We start from the raw sequence: 24,622 nt of genomic DNA, 5'->3' as shown, positions 1-24,622 counted from the left end.
AGAAGATACATAGGTAAGAGCAATGTAACTGTGCCTGGCAAGACAGTAGGAGAGGGCACACTTGAATTTACTGAGCTGGTATTATTTTCTTCCTCAGTTGAAGGAAGAGTTTTTACAGGTAGTTGAACTAATGGCAGGACATTCCAGGCCGAGGAATATTTTATTCCCATAACTAAGTTAATTGCAATGTATTCTGCTTTTGTGCTTTAGAATTAGTTGCTTGCAGCTTTTTTTAAATTTTTCTGCTTAGTTTAAAATTGTGAATATACTGACAGATATTTTTTGAGACTTTTTGTATAAGGGTGGGCTAACATTTTTGTTTGTGGCAATGTACTTGTACATTTATTTTTATCTTTTTATTTCTTTATATCTCTATCTCACTCATCATAGTTTAGAAAAAGTGTTGTTGTTTTTTTTTGAAAAATAATCTAGAACATTTTGACTTCCTCTTTACCATCACCAGTGGAAGAATGTGTATGAAAGTTGCGATGTGGTAGGGGGAGAAAAATAAATCACTCATGAGTCCTGGAGAAATTCACTCAGGGCATGCATGGCTTTATGAGTAAGTAACAAGAACAACAAAATGAGGGACTAGGGTTATAACTCAAGATTCGCTTGGGACCTAGGGTGCTTTTAGATTTTGATGCGATGATGACATGTCAGTGTATCAACTGGGAGCAGTGTCCCATAAGAATCAAGGAATGCATATGAAATTTCTTTAAATCTACTGTAATGTTTGTGGTAACTGAAAGTCTTAACCCTTGGGGGTGGGTGGAACATGGTGGAGATCAGTTACTGTTTTCACTAAATGGGAAGATAGGTGCTAACATGCAGAGCAATATAACTTTATTTTCTGTGCCATGTTTATGTTCCCTGTGATTACAAAAGAATTAAGAAAGTGGAGTGGAGAAATCCATCAGGAGTGTGGTGTGGCTGAAGGGCAGTAGTAGAAGCAACAGTTTCAGGTTCTCATTTTTTGCTGCTCCTTCTCCATCAATTCAAATGACTATGAGCCTGGCCCTCCCTTCTCACCTGGGGAAGAAGTACTGGCCACAGATCAGGAATCAAAGCTCACTGCTGAAGAATGGGAAATGAAAATCTGCCTGGAGCTCTGGTGGCTAAAGGTTATAGTTAAACCATGTTTACCTATAAACCTATCCATGTTGGAGGCCAAGATATGTGCTTTGAGAGATTGTTTTCCTCCAGAGATAAATGTCTTGTAGATACTTACTCCCATCCTGACACTCTCTAAAGAGCCTTTTATAAATGATGTTCTCACTTGCCTTTGTTTGGCTTTTAGCAGCAGGAAGCCAAGAAAAGGCCCAACTCTGGCTCTGAGGGCCCTGGGGAAGAGTTGCAAAAATAACACCTGCAGATGTAGAAGGCTGTTCGGTGACCCCCGGCGTGCAGAAGGTCATGAAGAAATTATGAGATTAGAGGATCGGAAGAGTGACAGCAGCTGCCTTTCAGAAGCTTTCTGCTGGTGCCTTGAGAAAGATTCAACTCCAGCAGACTTATATAGGGCCTGGGAAAATACTGCAAAGTGAAGAAAGAGCTAGCAATGCTAGTTGCCCTCCTTTGGGTGAGAAGCGAGATTTGAGCTTACCCCCAGGATGTTGTGAAGTGGAATGACAGAGCAAGTCACGTTAAAGGAGTAAAAGAGCACACTTTTCTGTTGTGCATTTTCATAGGGTAAAAGAACAGTTTATCTAAATATTGAGAACATCTTAGATAATTTATAGAGAGCATTAGTAAAGCCAGGGAAGTTTGCAACCCAAACTAAATCTCCAGGTCTTAATAGTAAGCAAAGAATACAATGAAGAAGTTATAAATGAAGACTGAGCAATCAGGAATCAGTTCAGTCGCTCAGTCATGTCTGCCTCTTTGCAACCCCCTGGACTGCAGCACACCATGCTTCCTTGTCCATCACCAGCTCTCAGAGCTTGCTAAACTCATGTCCATTGAGTTAGTGATGCCATCTAACCATCTCTTCCTGTCATCCCCTTCTCCTCCTCACTTCTATCTTTCCCAGCATCAAGGTCTTTTCCAATGAGTCAGTTCTTCCCATCAGGTGGCCAAAATCCTGGAGCTTTAGCTTCAGCATCAGTCCTTCCAATGAATATTCAGGACTGATCTCCTTTAGGATAGACTGGTTGGATCTCCTTGTAGTCCAATAAACTCTCAAGAGTCTTCTCCGACACCACAGTTCAAATGCATCAATTCTTTGGTGCTCGTCTTTCTTTGTAGTCCAACTCTCACATCCATACATGACTTCGGGACAAACAATAGCCTTGATGAGATGGACCTTTGTTGACAAAGTAATGTCTCTGCTTTTTAATATGCTGTCTAGTTTGGTCATAACTTTACTTCCAAGGAGTAAGTGTCTTTTAATTTCATGGCTGCAGTCACCATCTACAGTGATTTTGGAGCCAAAGAAAATAAAGTCTCTCACTGTTTCTATTGTTTCCCCATCTATTTGTCATGAAATAATGGGACCAGATGCCATGATCTTAGTTTCCTGAATGTTGAGTTTCAAGCCAACTTTTTCACTCTCCTCTATCACTTTCTTCAAGAGGCTTTTTATATTCTCTTCGCTTTCTGCCAAAAGGGTGGTGTCATCTGAGTATGTGAGGTTAAGGCAATCTTGATTCCAGCTTGTGCTACATCCAGCCCAGCATTTTGCATGATGTATTCTGCATAGAAGTTAAATAAGCAGGGTGACAATATACAGCCTTGACATACTCCTTTCCTGGTTTGGAACCAGGCCGTCGTTACATGTCTGGTTCTAGCTGTTGCTTCTTGACCTGCAGACAGATTTCTCAGGAGGCAGGTATGGTGGTCTGGTATCCCCATCTCTTGAAGAACTTTCCACGGTTTTTTGTGATCCATGTAGTCAAGGGCTTTGGCATAGTCAATAAAGCAGAAGTCGATGTCTTTCTGGAACTCTCTTTTTTCAATGATCCAATGGATGTTGGCAATTTGATCCCTGGTTCCTCTGAATTTTCTAAATCCAGTTTGAACATCTGGAAGTTCACAGTTCACATTGTTGAAGCCTGGCTTGGAGAATTTAGAGCATTACTCAGCAAGCCTGTGAGATGAGTGCCTTACTGGCTTCTTTAAAAAGAATTAAAACAGCTTTTAGTTTAAAATTGCCTCAGGCTAGCAGTCCCTTATACAGCCTCTTTTAACTTTCTGCTGAACTGCCAATGAAGACAGGGAGACCAAAGTTCTTAATACCATCAAAATTGGAAATTTCAACATATTTCTATAATCTTGGCAGTTATGATTATTAGAAGTGTTTAAAGATATACTTAATAAATTTTCCCCAGCTTTATTGAAATATAATCAGCTATAACATTGAATAAGTTTAGGTTGTACAACATGACAATTTGAGATATATATATAGTGAAATGATTACTGAATATAATTGCATCCGTGAAATTAAAAGATGCTTACTCCTTGGAAGAAAAGTTATGACCAATCTAGATAGCATATTCAAAAGCAGAGACATTACTTTGCTGACTAAGGTCCGTCTAGTCAAGGCTATGGTTTTTCCAGTAGTCATGTATGGATGTGAGACTTGGACTGTGAAGAAAGCTGAGTGCCGAAGAATTGATGCTTTTGAACTGTGGTGTTGGAGAAGACTCTTGAGAGTCCCTTGGACTGCAAGGAGATCCAACCAATCCATTCTGAAGGAGATCAACTCTGGGATTTCTTTGGAAGGAATGATGCTAAAACTGAAACTCCAGTACTTTGGCCACCTCATGCAAAGAGTTGACTTATTGGAAAAGACTCTGATGCTGGGAGGGATTGGAGGCAGGAGGAGAAGGGGACGACCGAGGATGAGATGGCTGGATGGCATCACTGACTCGATGGACGTGAGTCTGAGTGAACTCCGGGAGATGGTGATGGACAGGGAGGCCTGGCGGGCTGCGATTCATGGGGTCGCAAAGAGTCGGACACGACTGAGTGACTGAACTGAACTTAACTGAACATATCTGTCACTTCATATAATTATGTTTCTTGTGAGAATTTTAAGATATGCTTTCTTAGCAACTTTGTGCACTGTTGGTGGGAATTTATATTTGTGTAGCCACTATGGAAAACAGTTTTGAGGTTAAGAAATTAAAAGTTAAGACTGTCATACAATTTAGAAATCCCTCTTCTGATACCTTTTGTCAAAAAGACAAGAGATAACTGTGCTGTGCTGGCCATTTGTTTCTTCAGCGGTGAAAGCTGCTGGGGTGGTCTGCAGAGCAGGTCGCTGGGAACTGTCTCTGTTCCCACTATATGGTTAATACTGGCAACTCCTGTTCACCCCCTTGTTTCTTTGCATCTTCATGTATCTCAACTTGTCAGGACTCTGGGAGGCATGAAACTGAAGTGAGTCCTTCCTGTGGTGCCTCACAAGGCTTGGGAAGCTGGTCACTCACCCTGTTCTCTCTTTCCCTTAAGGAGAACTCCTTCTAGTTGTGGGTTCCCACTTGATGCTAAGGGCTTCCCAGGTGGCGCAAGTAGTAAAGACCCTGCCCGCCAGTGCAAAAGACATGAGACATAGGTTCAAGCCCTGGGTCGGGAAGATCCCCTGCAGAAGGGCATGGCAAATAACTCCAGTGTTTTTGCCTGGAGAATCCCATGGACAGAGGAGCCTGGCAGTCCATGGGGTCAAAGAGAATCAGACATGACTGAAGCGACTTAGCCCACATGCACTTGATGCTTTGAGGCTGAGCAGAGCAAGCCCAGGTAATGGAATAATGCAGTCAAGTAAAGCTGTCTTCCTTCTCTTTTGGTGTGGTTGTTCTCAGGTTTTGTCCTGTACTGTGCTGCTTTCCTTTCCTAAGTGGACTCCTGAGCTCTCCCTGAGCTCTCCTTTGTTCATGGATAGTTGTCCAGTTGTTGATTTTTGTAGGGTGGGATGTTGGTTGGGGTCTTCTACTTCACCATCCTGGTGGTGTCTTTTTATGAGCTTTTCAGGAGTCCAGTCCTCTGACAGTAGATTCTTTGATCTGTTGCTGACTAGCCTCAGTTCAGAAGCATCTAGTTCTCAGCAACCAAATCAATGCAGAGACCAGCTTATTACTCCTGGGTTGCTGCTATTTTATGCAAATGCAATTCCCTTATCCTTTCTTTCTCATATTCTATCAAGAGAATGTCTCTCAGTTTAGAGAGCACAACTCCAAAAGAAAATCCAAACACATCAGCAGGAGTGGGTAAGGAGAGAGTAACTCAGGATACAGGACTGTATCCTGGGAGGGGTGGTCAGTGAGTGCCCTGAACTATGGGAGGATCCCTGCTAGTATTTAATCTGTTTATAATGTTAGAGGATAGGCTGGGTGAGTTGGAAAAGATCTCATATTAGTCTACAAGAGCCACAGTCAGAAGGAGAAAATGTTGTTGAATTATTTATACCACTTCACATGGTTTTTTAATATCTTCTTTTTGCTGGGGAGTGGTGTCTGTAACACCAGTTTGGGGCTATAGGTTTGCTTATACTTCATGGGAAATAGATGGGGAAACAGTGGAAACAGTGTCAGACTTTATCTGTTTGGGCTCCCAAATCATTGAAGATGGTGAGTGCAGCCATGAAATTAAAAGATGCTTACTCCTTGGAAGAAAAGTTATGACCAACCTAGACAGCATATTCAAAAGCAGAGACATTACTTTGCCGACTAACGTTCGTCTAGCCAAGGCTATGGTTTTTCCTGTGGTCATGTATGGATGTGAGAGTTGGACTGTGAAGAAGGCTGAGTGCCAAAGAATTGATGCTTTTGAACTGTGGTGTTGGAGAAGACTCTTGAGAGTCCCTTGGACTGCAAGGAGATCCAACCAGTCCATTCTGAAGGAGATCAGCCCTGGGATTTCTTTGGAAGGAATGATGCTAAAGCTGAAACTCCAGTACTTTGGCCACCTCATGCAAAGAGTTGACTCATTGGAAAAGACTCTGATGCTGGGAGGGATTGGGGGCAGGAGGAGAAGGGGACGACCGAGGATGAGATGGCTGGATGGCATCACTGACTCGATGGATGTGAGTCTGAGTGAACTCCGGGAGTTGGTGATGGACAGGGAGGCCTGGAGGGCTATGATTCATGGGGTGGCAAAGAGTTGGACATGGCTGAGTGACTGAACTGAACTGAAAGGGTCCTTTTAGTGGACAGTGCTAGGAAAAAAAAAATGTGTGTGTATCCAAGTGCACACGTATATGCATATAATAAAAATAAACAAACAGGATTTTATACTGATACCTCAACTGCTATCCTATGGGGATTCTTATTGTCTTCTCTTGCTCAATATTCCTGTCTATACTGTGAGAATTGTGATTCTCAACAATATCAATATATTTGCTCATTTGTTCAATCCTGTAATATGCCCAAAGTAGTATTGCAATTTTTATATCTATATTAGCAAAAAATAAACCTTACTAATAATTGTTTACTATATATTTTTGTGTTTTTTTCCCCTCAGACAAAGAGTACATAGTCAAATTATATTGTTTAGAAGTACTTGGGTAGTTTTTCTTCCCTTCATTTGAAATATAGATGTGTTTATTTCTCTTGGCATTCAGTTTTAGAGTTCCTCCCATTTTTTGTTTTAAATGTAGTTTTTGCATATGCAGAGCATTAATATAATTCCAAGTATACACTCCTTCCCTTATCCCTCCCACCTATCCCCCTCTCCCTAGGTAATCGAATTCATAAGTTTCTGATTCAAACTTCAAGCTGTGTCTTTTTGCAAATACAAGCAAATACACATATGAATTCTGTACAAAAGTTAGCATACTATATATAGTCTTTTGTACTTTTTTTTTAAACCTAACAATATATCATAGAAGTTATTTCACATCCACTGGGCCAGATAAGCCTCCAAAAGGTAGAGTGAATAACTAAATTTGATTTGTAAGAGAAAATAAGCAGGAGCTGTGAATAACGATATTCTAAAGCCATGATTTTCTCAGCTTGAAATTAAGGGAGATAGGAATATGTAGCTAGGGCCACAGTGTGTTTTAATAGGAAAAAAAATCAACAGGAATGATTGACATGAAGACTTAAACTGATACAGCTTGTACAATTCAAAGAAAAGAAACGAATCGTATGGTTATCCAGGAAGATGATAAAAAAGTTATCTTTATAAAAGGAAAATAAGGCTGGCTGAGCATCCTTCAGTGCTAGAAGACAGTGAAGCAAGGTCTGTAGGTTTTGGAAGGGGAAATGCAGGATCAAGCAATATTATACCCTACCAAGATGTCACCCTCCAGAAAGGCAACAGTGAGATTTTCAAATATATGAAAACTCAAGGACTATAGCATACGTGAAATTCCTATGAGTCTATTACTTGTTAATAAAATCATATCAACCAAGAGAATACTCAAAACAAAACATGGAAATGTGAAAAACATTATATGAACCTGATTAAATATATAACGGAAGCAAAACAATTTTGAAATTACTGCTGTGCAACAAAAATTAAATGTTACAAATGTTGAAAGAATCTACATCACATAAAATGTTAATTATAATGGACTCACAAAAGTCTCATTGTGGTAATTTTCTTACCTTCATAATGTGAGCCTGTTGATTCTAGTTCACTTTTCAAGTTGGTGAAAAGGAATGGGGATGTGAAAGTGAAGTTTAATACCAGAATATATGCTTTATAAATTTGGGGAAGAGAGTAAGAGGAAGAAAGAGATCATGCTGCTGCTGCTGCTGCTGCTAAGTCACGTCAGTCGTGTCCTACCGTGCAACCCCGTAGACAACAGTCCACCAGGCTCCTCCATCCCTGAGATTCTCCAGGCAAAAACTCTGGAGTGGGCTGTCATTGCCTTCTCAGGACAGAGATCATACTAGAGATCAAATAATAAAATTATAGGATACAGCAGAAAAAAAAAGCCAAATTATACCAGAATGCTACTGCAGCAGTGATTAATGGGATAAAAAAATTTTTATCAACCAAATGTTTTATCATGAGAAAATAGAAAATTAGAAATATTATTACCCTGTATCTCTCATCATATAGCAACCTACATAGAAATTATAAAATGAACAGCAACAAAAATATCATTACTAACTTTGTAATTTATAAAATCTCCTCTGTTTAACTACTTTTGGGCAAAATAAAAGAGTTAAATTTAAAAAGAAAATTACAAAGTAATAAGAAAATAATCATAATGAAATAGTACTTTCAAGACCTATGACATGCAGGCAAAACTTAGAGAAGAATGGGAAGCCTTTAATATTCATCTTGCTGAACAAAAAATGATACAATAAATGAATTATGCTCTGCATGAGAAATGAGAAAGTGAACAACAAACTAAAGCAAAGGAAAGTGGAAGGAAGGAGATAATCAAGATGAAAGCAGAAAATAACTTAAAAAGAGAGGAAAAACTCAATTTCAAAATTGACAATCATGAAAAGACTCTTTAGGAGAAAAATCAATAAAATAAATAGTCCATTAGCTAGCTCAATGAAGAAAACCAGAGAGCACAATATACTAAATCAAAAGGAAAAATGATGAAATAACCAGAGATGCAGGAAAAAAAAGTATAACTCTATAAGATATGTTTGAGATCTTGGGATGATTTTTTGGGAAAATGGAAATTGCCAAATTGTAGAAAGGGCAAATATAAACAGATGAGTAACCACGAAAAAAATATAGAATTATAAACATTTCTTCTCAAACAGCATTAAGCTTGGAGCATGTGACAAGTGAATTCTTTCAAATCGTTTAAAATATTGTTCTTGGGAGGTTAGAGAAAACAAGAGAACTTTAAGTTAGATGTTACAGGGTGGTAGGAAGAATTCTGAACAAAGACCCAGAGCTTGAATATCCTGAGGTGTCACTGAGGGGCAGTGACTGGATGTCTCTGAGTCTTGTTAGCAATATGAATATCAGTTACATGAATATATGCAGTTTGGTTTCCCTGGGAAACTTCACATCTAGTCACTGGATACTGGTGAGATCTTGGGTCTCTCTTCAGCTGCAGACAGTCCCTGAAGAGAGACTCATCTGAGAGCTGGCAGCTGCTACTTTCAGTGGCTGGGGGAAAAAATGCTTGAATCCCCAAGTGGGAAGTCTCCACAGGACTTCACAGTAGCCATTGCAACCCACACCTTGCACTGCTTGGATCTACTTTTATTATTATTGTTTTTAATGCTAAAACTTTTGGGATAAACTCTTCTGCGATTTTGGTAGACTTCTTCTTTTTTTTCTTTTTTTAGTATTAAGTTTTTTATTTTTTTAATTTTAAAATCTTTAATTCTTACATGTGTTCCCAAAGATGACTTCTTTTAGTTTATTTTTTAATTGAAGACTAGGAAAAGGAGCACATCAAGGCTGTATATTGTCACCTTGCTTATTTAACTTATATGCAGAGTACATCATGAGAAAGGCTGGGCTGAATGAAGCACAAGCTAGAACCAAGACTGCTGGAAGAAATATCAGTAACCTCAGATATGCAGATGACACCACCGTTATGGCAGAAACTGAAGAAGAACTAAAGAGCCTCTTGATATAAGTGAAAGAAGAGAGTGGAAAAGTTGGCTTAAAGCTCAACATTCAGAAAACCAAAATCATGGCATCCAGTCCCATCACTTCATGGAAAATAGATGGGGAAACAATGGAAACAGTGGCTGACTTTTTTTGGGGGGCTCCAAAATCACTGCAAATGGTGACTGTAGCCATGAAATTAAAAGACGCTTACTCCTTGGAAGGAAGGTTATAACCAACCTAGACAGCATATTAAAAAGCAGAGATATTACTTTGCCATCAAAGGTCTGTCTAGTCAAGGCTATGATTTTTCCAGTAGTCATGTATGGATGTGAGAGTTGGACTGTGAAGAAAGCTGAGTGCTGAAGAATTGATGCTTTTGAATTGTGTTGTTGGAGAAGACTCTTGAGAGTCCCTTGGACTGCAAGGAGATCAAACCAGTTTATCCTAAAGGAGATCAGTCCTGGGTGTTCATTGGAAGGACTGATTTTGAAGATGAAGCTCCAATACTTTGGCCACCTGATGTGAAGAACTGATTCATTTGAAAAGACTCGGAAGCTTGGAAAGATTGAGGGCAGGAGGAGAAGGGGACGAGATAAAGAGATGGTTGGATGACATCACTCATGGACATGAATTTGGGTAGGCTCCAGGAGCTGATGATGGACAGGGAGGCCTGGCATGCTACAGTTCATGTGGTCCCAAAGAGTCAGACACAACTGAGCAACTGAACTGAACTGATAGTTGATTTATAATATTGTGTTAATTTCTGCTGTACAGCAGTGATTCAGAGATATATATATATATATATATATATATATATATATATAAATACATTCTTTTTAATATATTTTTTCCATTATGGTTTATCAAAGGATATTTCATATAGTCCCCTGTGCTAATTAGTAGGTCCTTATTGTTTATCCATGCAATACATACTAGTTGGCATCTGCTAACCCCCAAACTGTGGTGTTGGAGAAGACTCTTGAGAGTCCCTTGGACTGCAAGGAGATCCAACCAGTCCATTCTAAAGGAGATCAGTCCTGGGATTTCTTTGGAAGGAATGATGCTAAAGCTGAAACTCCAGTACTTTGGCCACCTCATGCAAAGAGTTGACTCATTGGAAAAGACTCTGATGCTGGAAGGGATTGGGAGCAGGAGGAGAAGGGGATGACAGAGGATGAGATGGCTGGATGGCATCACCGACTCGAGGGACGTGAATTTGGGTGAACTCCGGGAGATGATGATGGACAGGGAGGCTGGCGTGCTGCAATTCATGGGGTCGCAAAGAGTCGGACACGACTGAGCGACTGAACTGAACTGAACTGAATCCCCAAACTCCCACTCAATTTCTCCCCAACCTCTCCTCCCCACTTGGAAAACACAAGTCTGTTCTCTATGTCCATGAGTCTATTTGTGTTTCACATGTAAGCAAATTTATGTCATATGTGAGATTCCACCTAAAGTGATATCATATGATGTTTTTCTGACTTACTTTACATAGTGATAATCTCTAGGTCCACTCATGTTGCTCCAAAGGGCATAATTTCATTCTTTTTTTGTGGGTGAGTAATACATTGTATGTATATACCACATCTTCTTTATTCATTCATCTGTTGAGGAACATTTAAGTTGCTTCTATGTCTCGGCTATTGTGAATAATGCTGCTATGAACATTGGGGTGCATGTATCTTTTGAATTAAAGTTTTATCTGGATACATGCCCAGGAGTGGGATTGCTAGATCATATGACTATTCTATTTTTAGTTTTTTGAGGAATCTCCACACTCTTTTCCAAAGTTGCTATAATAACTTGATGGGCCTCTTTTCTTGATGTAACAAGAGGTCAGTTAGTATGATGAACTACCACTGCTGCTAAGTTACTTCAGTCGTGTATGACTCTGTGCGACCCCATAGACGGCAGCCCACCAGGCTCCCCTGTCCCTGGGATTCTCCAGGCAAGAACACTGGACTGGGTTGCCATTTCCTTCTCTAATGCATGAAAGTGAAAAGTGCAAGTGAAGTCGTTCAGTCGTATCCGACTCTTAGTGACCCCATGGACTGTAGCCCACCAGGCTCTTCCATCCATGGGATTTTCCAGGCAAGAGTACTGGAGTGGGGGCCATTGCCTTACTTGCCAGTATTCACTGTCTCCCTTTTCTACTGCTTATGGTCGAATCCTCAGAGTTCTGCAGTCTAGGTGGCAAATCTCGTAGAGTCATCCAACGCATGCAGTTCATGAATCTGAGCCCCTGGTCACCACCTCCTTCTCAGGCTGTGACTGAAGAAGTTGGTATTTTCCATCAAAATTAAGGAGTGAAATACCAAGAAACATTCATGTAGATCATTTTTCCAAACTAATTATTTCTGGTTCCTACTGTGTAACAGAAGCTCTCCCTCCCCCTGGTTATCAGTGTCAATTACCCTAGCAGAATGATTCTGAATCCTTTATTTGCCTTTTCTTCTTATATCAAAGAAGAGGTTGACTGGATGACAACCATAGTTTGAAATGTAGTGGAAATTTTTGCGGTGTCCTCTGGTGAATATCTTCCTCCTCTGGCAGCCAAGATTTCTAAACATGTGGATCCCAGAGTCGTGGACACAGGATGCAGATTCGAGTTGGCCCCTGGAATTAATGTGTTGTTTTACTTATAGGGACAGATTACAACTGTTCATTTAGAGCATTGGTTCTTAACTGAGGACAATTTTGTCTTCTTGAGGGACAGATAAGAATGTCTGGAAGACATTTTGCTTATCACAGTGTGCAGTGGGGATGTTCCTGGCTTCTAGCCAGGGTTGCTGCTAAACATCCCACAATTCACAGGGCAGCTCTCAAAACAAATACTTCTGTAGCCAAAAATATCAATCCTTTTAATTGATGTTTATTAGAGATTGGATTTATTGGATTGGATTTATTAGAGAGTAGTGTATCTTGGGTTTTCCTGGTGGATCAGACAATAAAGAGTCTTACTGCTAATGCAGGAGACCCAGGTTCAATCCCTGGTTGGGAAGATCCCATGGAGAAGGGAATGGCTGCTCATCCCAGTATTTTTGCCTGGAGAATTCCATGGACAGAGGAGCCTGGTGGGTTACAGTCCAGGGAGTCACAAAGAGTCAGACATGATTGAACTATACACAGCTAACAGTGCATCTGGAAAGATGGCTGCCTGTCCTTGCAGGGTATTATTTTAAGCTGGAGCTTTAGCTGTGCCTTCCATAGCTGTTATTGGGAGAAACTCCTGGGTTATGAATGAATGTGATAAATCCTATGATCTTGTGCCCATCTATAAAATAGATTCCTTGACCCCATGTGATATTATTTAGGACATTGTGCCAGTGGATCAAACACACTGCAAATCCATAGTGGTATGTTCAGTGAGGTCCTGTAGAGAGGAAAAGTGGACTCACGCCAAGTTTGTGTTAGTTCTAGTCAGATTAATTTTCTAGGATTAAAGGAATCTGATGACATCAGTTTGCTACAAAAGGGCTGAGTGGACTCCTTGAGAGGTTTACTTTTGATCTTTATAACTGGCAGATTGAGCTTTCAGCAATAAAAGTAACTAGATTAGGCTTGTTGAATTGACCCCATTGCACTAAAGTAGAAAGTAGCAAAGGCTGGCAGATATCTACTGGCCAAGTCATTATGTGTACTTGTTTTTCTAATGCTTGTTCTGCAGTGAATGCTCTCCAGTAAGAATTAATGTGATATAAAAATCTTCCCATTTCTTTTCCTCACTTACAGGTCCTTGTACTCTTTACAGATACTCTGTGCCCCTTCTTGAGCTCTTTCTTCTTCAAGTCTTTGATCAACCAGCTATCCTGCCCTTGTTCATATATATACTCTCCTCCAGACTATACCTCTTATCTGCCAAACTGTACGACTGATAGAGCTGCCCTAAGCCCTGTGCATTAGGAAGATTCCTCCTCGCAACTGATATTCAACATCATCCCTGAATGGGGCTATAATGCAGTTTTCCATTTTCAGCATTCCACTCATACTGGGCTAAGCAGCCCATGTTCTAAGCATGAACTTCTTATTCTTCCTTTAGCTATCATATGAGAGACCCAGAATAAGAGGTGCTGGTTCAGTAGTAATGGATGATAGGAGATCTGGCCATCTGCCTATGAGGCAAATTTTCACCATTTAGTGCTGCTCATGCCTGAATTTGGATCTGCCACTTCAGCTTATAATAACTAGATGTTAGGCTCACCTGACCTGTGTCTTGGTGATGAACCCCTGATCATAATTGACACTTCTGGTCAGCTTCTTCACTGACTCAATGGACTGAATTTGAGAAAACTCAGGAGATAGTGGAGGACAGAGGAGGCTGGCCTGTTACAGTCCATGGGGGTCATAAAGAGTCAGACATGACTTAGCAATTGAACAACAGGTTTCTTCTGTTGGACTCAAGATGAAGTGACACTTTTCTTGATATCCATGGTTCTCTCCCCTAGGGATGCATGTTTTATTACCTATAACTCTTCAGTTTAGATTCCATTTCCTGGCATCCAAACTTGCTGTTCATTTTAATAATTATACCTACTTCCTTCCCTCCCTTGCCACCTTCCTTCCTGCCCTTTCTCTCCCACTTGACCCGTTTCCTCCCTGCTTCATCCTCCCTTCTTTCCTCATTTTTTTCTATCGAGTAAATGATATATTCTCATTGTAAAAATGTGAACGACAGTAAAAAGTACAAAATAAAATTGAGAATTCTCATTACTAATGGCCACTACCATATGCTTTATCTTATTGTTCAAAAGTAAGCATTGTTAATAATTTCTTATGAATTCCAAAGTATATTTTCTGATGTAATATTATATAATATATCTATTCATTTGCTATTTGTTTTTGCACACATGATATAATAGTTTATGAACAGTCTTATAGGGGGCATCCCTGGTGGCTCAGATCGTAAGAAATCTGCCTGCCAATACCGGAGACACAGGGACGCAGGTTCAATATCCCTGGGTTGGGAAGATCCCTTGAAAAAGGGAATGGCAACTGACTCTTGTATTTTTGCCTGGAAAAACCCCATGGACAGAGGAGCCTGGAGAACTGTAATCCATAGGGTCGCAAAGAGTCAGACATGACTGAATGACTGACACACACACACAGTTTTATAAAGCACTTTTTTCCTCTATAAGAGTATTTCGTGTTTATTTCCATCCTGCCATGTTTCCCAATGCTAGCTTCATTGACTCTGTAGTTGAAGTATTAGCACACTATTTTATTGGAATGTAAGAATTCAATAAATAATTTTGTTAAAATACCCCTATTTTCTTATACGAACTTTGACTGACTGAAATAATTTTATTAAAATACTAAGATATAGGGACCTAAACGAAATTCATGGAAGTAATATTTTCATGCTGTTTCAACTATTTTAATGATTCCTGAACAGAATTCTCTAATAGATATTGTTGTTAAGTCACTAAGTTGTGTCCTACTCTTTGCAACCCCATGGACTACAGCATGCCAGGCTCTTCTGTCCTCCACTATCCCCTGGAGTTTGCTCAAATTTATGTCAGTTGAACTGATGATGCCATCTAATCATCTCATCCTCTGCCACTCGCTTCTCCCTTTGCCTTCAATCTTTCCCAGCATCAGGGTCTTTTCCAGTAAGTCGTTCTTCACATCAGGTGGCCAAAGTATTGGAGCTTCAGCATCAGTCCTTCCAATGAATATTCAGGATTGACTTCCTTTAGAATTGACTGGTTTGATCTCCTTACAAAATCTGAAGCGCTCTCAAGAGTCTTCTCCAGCACTATAATTTGAAAGAATCCCTTCTTTGGTGCTCAGCCTACTTTATGGTCCAACTCCCACGTCTGTGCATGACTACTTGGAAAAACATAGCTTTTACTACATGGATCTTTGTCAGCAAAGTGATGTCTCTGCTTTAAATACGCTGTCTAGGTCTGTCATCACTTTCCTTCCAAGGAGCAAGCATCTTTTAATTTCTTGGCAGCAGTCACAGTCCACAGTGACTGGAGCCCAAGAAAAGAAAATCTGTCACTATTCCCACTTTTTCCCCTTCAATTTGCCATGATGTGATGGGACTGGATACTATGATCTTAGTTTTATGAATGTTGATTTTCAAGCCAGGTTTTTCACTATCCTCTTTCACCCTCATCAAGAGGTTCTCTAGTTCCTCTTCATTTTCTGCCATTAGGGTGGTATCACCTCTGTATGAGAGTCAGATACAACTGAGTAACTAACACACTGCATAGAAGTTAAATAAGCAGGGTGACAATATATAGCCTTGATGTACTCCTTTCCCAATTTTGAACCAGTCTGTTGCTCCAAGTCTGGTTCTAACTGTTGCTTCTTGACCCGTATACAAGAAGTTTGTATGTTTCTCAGGAAATAGGTAAGGTATCTGTTACTCCCATTTCTTTAATAATTTTCCACAGTTTGTTGAGGTCCACACAGTCAAAGGCTTTAGCGTACTCAGTGGAACAGAGGTAGATGATTTTCTGGAATTCTCTTGCTTTCTCTGTGATTCAGTGAATGTTGTCAACTTGATCCCTGGTTCCTCTGCCTTTTCTAAACCCAGCTTGTACATCTGGATGTTCTTGGTTTATGCACTACTGAAGCCTAGCTTGAAGAATTTTGAGCATGATCTTACTAGCATGTGAAATGAGGGCAATTGTAGGGTAGTTTAAACATTTTTTTGGCATTGCCCTTCTTTGGGATTGGAATGAAAACTTACGTTTTCCAGTCCTGTGGCCACTGCCGAGTTTTCCAGATTTGCTGACATATTGAATATTACATAGGAACTTGGAATGCTAGGTATGTAATGGATGTAACTTGAATAGTAATGATCATAAGAGATTGGCACCTTACTAGAGTTCTATTCATTTGTTAACAATTGGTTCTACTCATCATCATAGACTCTGATTAGGATGTGTCTCATTGTGATACCACTCAAGTTTTCAGTTTTCCATTCAGCATTATCAGTTTCCAAATGTGGAGGTGATCTTGGCAAACATACAGCTTCACTCTTTTAGCCATTTGGTCTAATTATCTTCAGATAAAATTATCTTTTTCTCTGAACCTCTCTCAAAGCAGCCACGCAATGTATTTTCCTCATTGTATGATCCATTTGGTCATTACTTTCAGCTACTTTTTTTTCCTTTGGCTTGTATTATTTTGCAAAGACTCATAAATGCTTGTTGAAAATAAAATTAAGCAATGCAGAACATTATAAAGAAAAAGTTTAAAAAATCATCCTAGATCCCAGTACCTGGAGATAACAATTTTTCATATTTTAATAAATATGGCATATATCTGTATTAATGTAATTTGCCTAACTGGTACCATACTGTACCTGCCTCTCTAACCTGCTTTTTTCCTTCAAAGTATGTTGAAAACATTAGCTACTATTCCTCTTATTCTTGGCGTGTCTGATTTTAACTCAAACTGCTCCACTTTTAGAAGGAGTATCAGATTTAGCTCTAGTATTGGTCCAGGTTTCCAACATAAGTATGAGTCCAGCAAGTGCCTCATTCCCCTCCATTCCCTTCCCATTTATCCAGGGCACAGAGTTACAAAACTAGAGAGCTGTCTTGGTCACTGAGCAGTACAGCTGCAACCACTGAGAATCCGAATTTTGCAAAGAACTCAATCTGCCTGCAATGCAAGAGACCTGGTTCAATCCTTGGGTCCGGAAGAGCCCCTGAAGAAGGGATAGGCTAACCCACTCCAGAATTCTTGGGCTTCCCTGGTGGCTCAGATGTTAAAGACTCTGCCTGAAATTTGAGAGAATTAGGTTCGATGCCTGGGTTGGGAAGATCCCCTGGAGAACGCAACGGCTACCCACTCCAGTGTTCTTGACTGGAGAATTCCATGGACAGGGGAGCCTGGTGGGCTACAGTCCATGGGGTTGCAAACAGTCAGACATGCCTGAAGTGATTTAGCACAGAACAGCACATATTGTTTGATTCTATTCATATTAAATTTCCAGATTGTGTCCTAGAGACAGAAAGTAGATTGGTGGTTGCCTAGGCCCCAAGGGGTAAGGGATAATGAGAGTGACTGCTAATGGATATGGAGTTGTTTTGGGGGGTGATGAAAATGTTCTGAAATTGGTTGTGATGATGGTTTCTTTTCCTGCATGTGCTTTTGATGTCTTACCTAAGAAAGCATTGCCTAATTTGAGGTCATGAAGATTTATGCCAACAAATTTTTCCTTAAGAATTTCACTCTTTTAGCTTCTACGTTTTGATCTTTGATTACAATTTGAGTTAATTTTTACATATGGTGTGGTGTAAGGTGTTCGACTTTTTTTCTTTCTTTTGCATGTGAATATGCAGTTTTCATAGCACCATTTGTTGTAAAGATTTTCCTTCCCCATTTAATTGTCTTGGCACACGTTGAAAATCAATTGACAATAAAATTAATTGAGGAGTACTACCATCTTAACCATACTGAGTCTTTCTATCAATGAATGTGTGATGTCTTTCCATTTGTTGGATCCTGTCTACTTTTTTTGACAATATTTTTTAGTTTTCAGAGTATATGCTTTACACTACTTATGTTAGTGGTTATCTTTTTGTTGTTGCTTTCATTAAAAAAATATTTTTTGTGATTTTTTCTATTGTTTGTCCTAGTCATTAATTCCTATTTTGCCTTTAATTCTTTTACTTTCCTTAGGTTTACTTTTTACTTACTTTTTGAACATCTTGTGTTGATAATTTAACTAAGATAATATTTAATTCTTCCTTGCTTACTAATATGTGATACCAGGACTATAAATATTCTGCTAAATATGACTGTAGCTCCTTCCCCCAAATTTTGATATTACTCCCATTATAATTCAGTATTCTACTTCATAACTCACAGTTTAACTTACTCTGAAGAAGGTAATTTCAATGGCAGTCACTTCACTGCAGTTCTATTTCAAGTCATTCATTATTGTATTGTTCTAGTCTTTCCTCATGTGTTCTAGGTTTTTTATTTGTCTATCTACCTATGTATCTTTATAATCATTTTCCAATTATTCTTTTATTTCAAACACTTAAAGATACTTATTTGTTTTTTTCTTCTGTTTTAGGTTTTCCCTCTAGTGCTTACTTGATAGTTTGTAAATTTTTATTGATTACAATTATGCAAGTAGGGTAACAATGCTGGAGGAATCCCATGAACTCTGAGATGTGAAAGCGTTTCTTCAGAGAAGGTTGGTTTTGCTTTTGTCAGAACTGCAGGCATTCCAATGGCCCTGTAGAAAGTGTTATGTTAATGTTACAGCTTGTGTTTTACAGAGCAAATGAGTATTGTAAATTCAAACTTCATTCTCAAACTGGGAATAGGCTTTGGGTTTTGATAAATCCCTGCAGATTTTTCCTCATTCCATTCCTAAAATAAATGGCCTTTTTTCCCTGCTGCTGCTTTAGACTAGTGTCAAGAAGAATTTTTATATATCTCCTCTTAAATGATATTTTAAAACTTGGATATAATTTGTAGATACAGCTCTTCATTTGAGAAAGAGGGAAACTAAATCATTAAAGATGTTATCAAATTCTTGTGAGCCATTTTTACCTGCTGTCCCTCAGGCATTTAGTCACTGCTTTCGAAAACCAAGCTTATTACATTTTTTCCCTTCCAAGTCATCTCCTTTTGTATTTCCTTTTTGATTTAAGATCCTCACAATCTTCTTAGTCCTTGAGTTAGCAAGTTGGAATCATCAGTTCTTGCTCTCCACCTCAGTTGCCACCATACACCATCAATTCAACCTTTAATACCTCCCTTCCTTCTCTAGTCATCTCCAGTTCTATTATTGCTGACCCAGTTTACATCCTCATTATAGATATCTTACCTGGACTATTGTGGTATCTCCCCAGATAACACTCTGCATTCACATTTTCCTTCAGATTACCTTCCAATGTTAAGACAGAGGTATTGACATGTCATTTACTTGCTTCAGAAACCTTTGGAAGTTCCCCATTGCCTAAAGATTAAATGTACACATTTTATTTTTTCAATTTCTTTTCCTATTATCCACTACATTTGACATATTGCAGTCAAATCAACCTATTGGACTTTCACAGGACACCCTATATATAATTGTACTTTGTTTTTTCTTTGGTGGGATTACTTCCTCAATCCATGGGTAGTTTCTACTAATTATTTAAAACCCAGATCTAATGCTGTTGTCTTTGCATGTCTTCCCTGTTGCGTAATTAGAACTAATCACTTTCTTCTTCATGTTTCCGCTTACTTTTCTCATGCCTCTGTTTCAGCAATATCTTATTATTGTGTAAACCTTTATCCAGTCCCATCACTTCATGGGAAATAGATGGGGAAACAGTGGAAACAGTGTCAGACTTTATTTTCTTGGGCTCCAAAATCACTACAGATGGTGACTGCAGCCATGAAATTAAAAGACGCTTACTCCTTGGAAGAAAAGTTATGACCAACCTAGATAGCATGTTGAAAAGCAAAGACATTACTTTGCCAACAAAGGTCCGTCTAGTCAAGGTTATGGTTTTTCCAGTGGTCATGTATGGATGTGAGAGTCGGACTGTGAAGAAAACTGAGCACCGAAGAATTGATGCTTTTGAACTGTGGTGTTGGAGAAGACTCTTGAGAGTCCCTTGGACTGCAAGGAGATCCAACCGGTCCATTCTGAAGGAGATTAGCCCTGGGATTTCTTTGGAAGGAATGATGCTAAAGCTGAAACTCCAGTACTTTGGCCACCCCATGCGAAGAGTTGACTTATTGGAAAAGACTTTGATGCTGGGAGGGATTGGGGGCAGGAGGAGAAGGGGATGACCGAGGATGAGATGGCTGGATGCATCACGGACTCGATGGGCGTGAGTCTGAGAGAACTCCGGGAGTTGGTGATGGACTGGGAGGCCTGGCGTGCTGTGATTCATGGGGTCGCAAAGAGTCATACACGACTGAGCGACTGAACTGAACTGAAACTTTTACATGCCTGTTTTGCCCTTTTGAGTGTGAGCTCCTGCAGGGAGGAGTCCATTTTTCATTCATATTTATCATCTTTCTGCCTAGCTAGCATGTTTCCTGGAACACAACAGATGCTCAATAAATGTTTTTAATAAATTAATTAAAATAATGAAGCTATGTTATTATATCAAAGTAGCAACAGGACAGTGTTTTCAATTGTAGATAATATGTATCTTCTCATCTATTATCTGCTGCACAGACCAAGACTTCAGTGGGGTACCTAATTCTAAATGATACCTGCTGCTATAGAAGCAAAATTTGATTTTTTTTGAAACTTATTATCTTTTTGTTTAAAATATAGCTAGAAATCCCTGACTCTTAGTTGCTATAGAACCAGATAAGCAAATGTAAGCAGCAAATTATTTGTTTACTAATCATGGTAGGGATTTTAAAAATTGCTTTTCTTCTTATTTCAATTATAATACATATTTGAAATAGTAAATTTAGATTACATGGACACACACACACAAAGTAATGTATCATATCACTATCACTCTGCAAGATAATCAGTATTTTGGATTATATTTGTATAACATTTGATTACAAAAGGAGAGTCAGAGGATATATACTGTTTTGTATTCTTGGCATTGAAAGAAATATATTAAAAAGAACTATTATTGAGGAGGCACTTAGCTATTATATGTTTTATAGCATAAATATGGTTATGCTCTTATAAATGTGATAATCTGTTGATCAGAAAGTTTCAAGTCAAACTGTCCTAAGCAGTAAAGAAATTTATTTTTTTCATCATTATTAAAGGTTAAGAGATGAATCTGGCTGACTTATGCTAAGGATGATCACTCCCTGGAACTGGACAGAGGGCCAACTTTTCTGAGTTACATGGGTGAGGGGTGGCTGGATTAACACATTCAAGAGTTTGTTCATCTTATGAGGGGAGAGAATATTGACAGTAACCGGCAGAGTCAGTCATAGTGGCTATAGATCTTCCTCCTTTTTAAGTAAGTGTTGAAGCCTTTTTCACTTAAAATTGCTCAGTTTCCTGTTGTTGACATTTAGGTAGTTTTCCTTCAATTTTTCAGTGTTATAAATAACACAGCTGTGAACAATCTCATGGTTGAATCATTGTGAAATCCATGTTTATATGTACAGCTTCAGAATTGTATTAAGCAACCTGTTAAAGCTTTGTGAGATGTTGCCTATGGGAAAATTATACCATCCCACCAGCAACAAGGGACAATAGCTGTTTCCTTTACCTTGGACAACAACTTTGGGCATTTAAAAGAGTCTGCCTTGGCCAGAGGCTTTTAAACTATATTAGGGAAATCTGTGCTTCTGCAGAACTCACTTTGAACCAATGTGGTTATTTCACAAGCTGACTTAGCTCCCAGTGCCTAATATGATTCATGTTGAGCTTGTATCAGCTTATCGTTTTCTCAGATCAGTGTATGTTAATTCTCATGTTGCACATGTTCTTTTTTCACAATTAATTTTTATTTGAGTACAGTTGTTTTTGCACATATGTTCTTAGGAGTGACGATGAGCAGACTAGCAAACAAGCAAAACAAACACAAAACTAAAAAATACAAACTACTCGCACATTAGCAAGTTTTGGAAAAACCAAAAACCATCTGAGATAGGATTAATTTTAAGGGCCAATCTTTTTTTTCTAACTCTCCAAATACCTTTCTCCTATAGGGATAATTGGGCCCAAACCAGTGTTTATAAGTGTGTACATATATTTTATATATATATATATATATACACACACACACACATATATATACACACACATACATATATATGTATCTATATATATACACACACTTATATATGTATGTATCTATATATATACACACACTTATATATGTATGTGTATATATATATACACACACATATACATTTATATATACATACCGTTATTAAAAAATTATCCATTGCTCATGGTTCTGTATTTTAACAATTCATTGTTTCAAATAGGTTTCTAATCCCTAGGCAGGGTACTGAGTTCATATGAGACCAAGATCTTTTTTACCATCTGCAAAAGCTGTTAAGACATTTAGGTGTCCCAGTGGTGATGATTTATTTTTATTTCTCTGAGAGTTCACTCTGATTTAGGAGTGGGTGACTATGGGAGTGGAATATTGTATCTCTTCTCCAGCCAGTTTTCCAGTTCTACATAAACTTAGAATGTTTGTAAGTTTTCTTGCCAACTATATGATATCATTAAATGTAATAGGTCTATACATTTGCAAGTGTTACATTTTGGTTTCAGTATGTGAGACTTATTGTAATCCATAGCATAAAACACTCTTCTTGGAAATAGCACCTCTAATTGAAATGTGTTTAAAAGCTCATATAGTGTTCTTTGTTTAGGTGGTTGCCACATGGATGCATTACTTCATTTTCAGAAAGAAACACCAATAGAATCTTTAACTTTAAAAATGTATGTGTAAAAATTTTACAGTCTTTCTTTTTACTTCCCTCTTTCTTCATTTTTGCTGCTTTCTCTCAACTCTCAGTGAGACCCCAGGAATCCATTTAGATCCTGCTCTACTAAGACCAATTGACTCATTGGCTGGGAGGCCCGTGAAAGCCTCAGGTAAATTAATAGTAGAGTCAGTGCCTGAGAACCATGCCTGGCTGCTCTTGAAATCCGTCTGAAGCCTGAATTATTTGTATTAAGATAGGCCAGTACTCGGGCTCCTATGAGTCCATTCTTTGTAACAGTTGCCAATATTTTTATACCTGAGAGAGCGGCTTCATTCTTTATTATTGCTCAGGAATCGATACTCCCATTGCCCTCACAAAATGCTATACAAGCATTATTGGCATTTCACTTGGCAGTGAAGAGTACCGACATCAATCTCGCCAACTGCACACTTCACTAAGCCTGCCCCACTTCTCCTGCATCTATTTGTATTCCATCTGGGCTGTCCTCGGCTGCTGGCTGCTGAATTTGAATGGGAATCCTTAGCACTGCCCTGACACGTCCCAAGATAAGGAAATGGAAACGCATCATTTACCCACTCACAGAGACAGTCCCCCCTCCCTACCCCCACCCATTTTGTACCTAGAGGTTTTGCAGCATTTAATAAAACACCATTTCCCACCACCCTATGGTTTTATAAAATTGCCATCTCAGAGCTCTTCATTAATAACCAAATGTCTGCTTCCAATCTACTGTGAATTTTATAGTAATTTCTGGGCTCTTAAAGTAGCAGATCTTAAAAAATGAAAATTCACACATGTGGGAGTACAGTGTGCACACAGAGCCATGGTGGAAACTGCAGCTGCATTTGTTCTGAATGCTGACCACGGACACACCATGGTTGTTCAGTAAACTTAGTGAAAACGCTTCTCACCCAACCCATGACTTCCCCTTTAAACATGTGGTTCTATGGTAATGTTGAAACGGAAGCCACTGTAGGGAATTGTGTGATATCAGTCTTCTGTTGGGCATTATCAGTATGTGACAGATGTTGTTTGATTAAAAGGAATATCTAGAATATATGAAGAACTTTTACAACTCAACAAACATGATCTGAAAAAAGAAAAATGACCTCATTAAAAATGGACAGTGGCCACAGTGGGATACCACTTCGTGTCCATCAGGGTAGCTATTATCAAGAAAAACAAAACCCAGAAAATACAAGTGTTGGAGAGGATATGGAGAAATTCAAACCCTTGCGCTTTGCTAGCGGGAATATAAAAAATGGTACAGCTGTTGTGGAAAATAGTTTGGCAGTTCTTCAAAGAGTTAAACATAGAACCACCGTATGATCCAGCAATTCCAATCTGAGATACATAATTGGAAGAATAAAAAGCAGGGACTCAAACAGATGCTTGTACACCAGTATTCATAGCACCATTATGCATGGTAGCCAAAGGGCAGAAACAACCCACTTGTTGGTGGAGGGACTTTGAGTTACAAGTATTATTACTCTGAGCCTCAGTCTCTTCCTCTGTCCAGTGGCAGTGACAGTGGTGTGGTGATGGTAATAGTGTAATAATGGCGATGATGATTTCATGATGATGTTGATGATAATAATGCTGGTGTTGATGGTGACAATATTTCACAGGATTGTTGTCAAGATTAAGATATAGTATGAATAAGATGATTAAGTGAGATTTGTGATAATATCTAAAACTTTAATACACCATGGTTCTTTAACATTTTAAATCTAAGAATCAGAATATTTTGTATGCTTTATGTCAAGAA

This window comes from Budorcas taxicolor, chromosome 8 (assembly GCF_023091745.1).
Source record: "Budorcas taxicolor isolate Tak-1 chromosome 8, Takin1.1, whole genome shotgun sequence".
Classification (NCBI taxonomy): Eukaryota; Metazoa; Chordata; class Mammalia; order Artiodactyla; family Bovidae; genus Budorcas; species Budorcas taxicolor.
The sequence above is the reverse complement of the archived record's forward strand: the minus strand, read 5'-3'. Positions refer to the sequence as shown.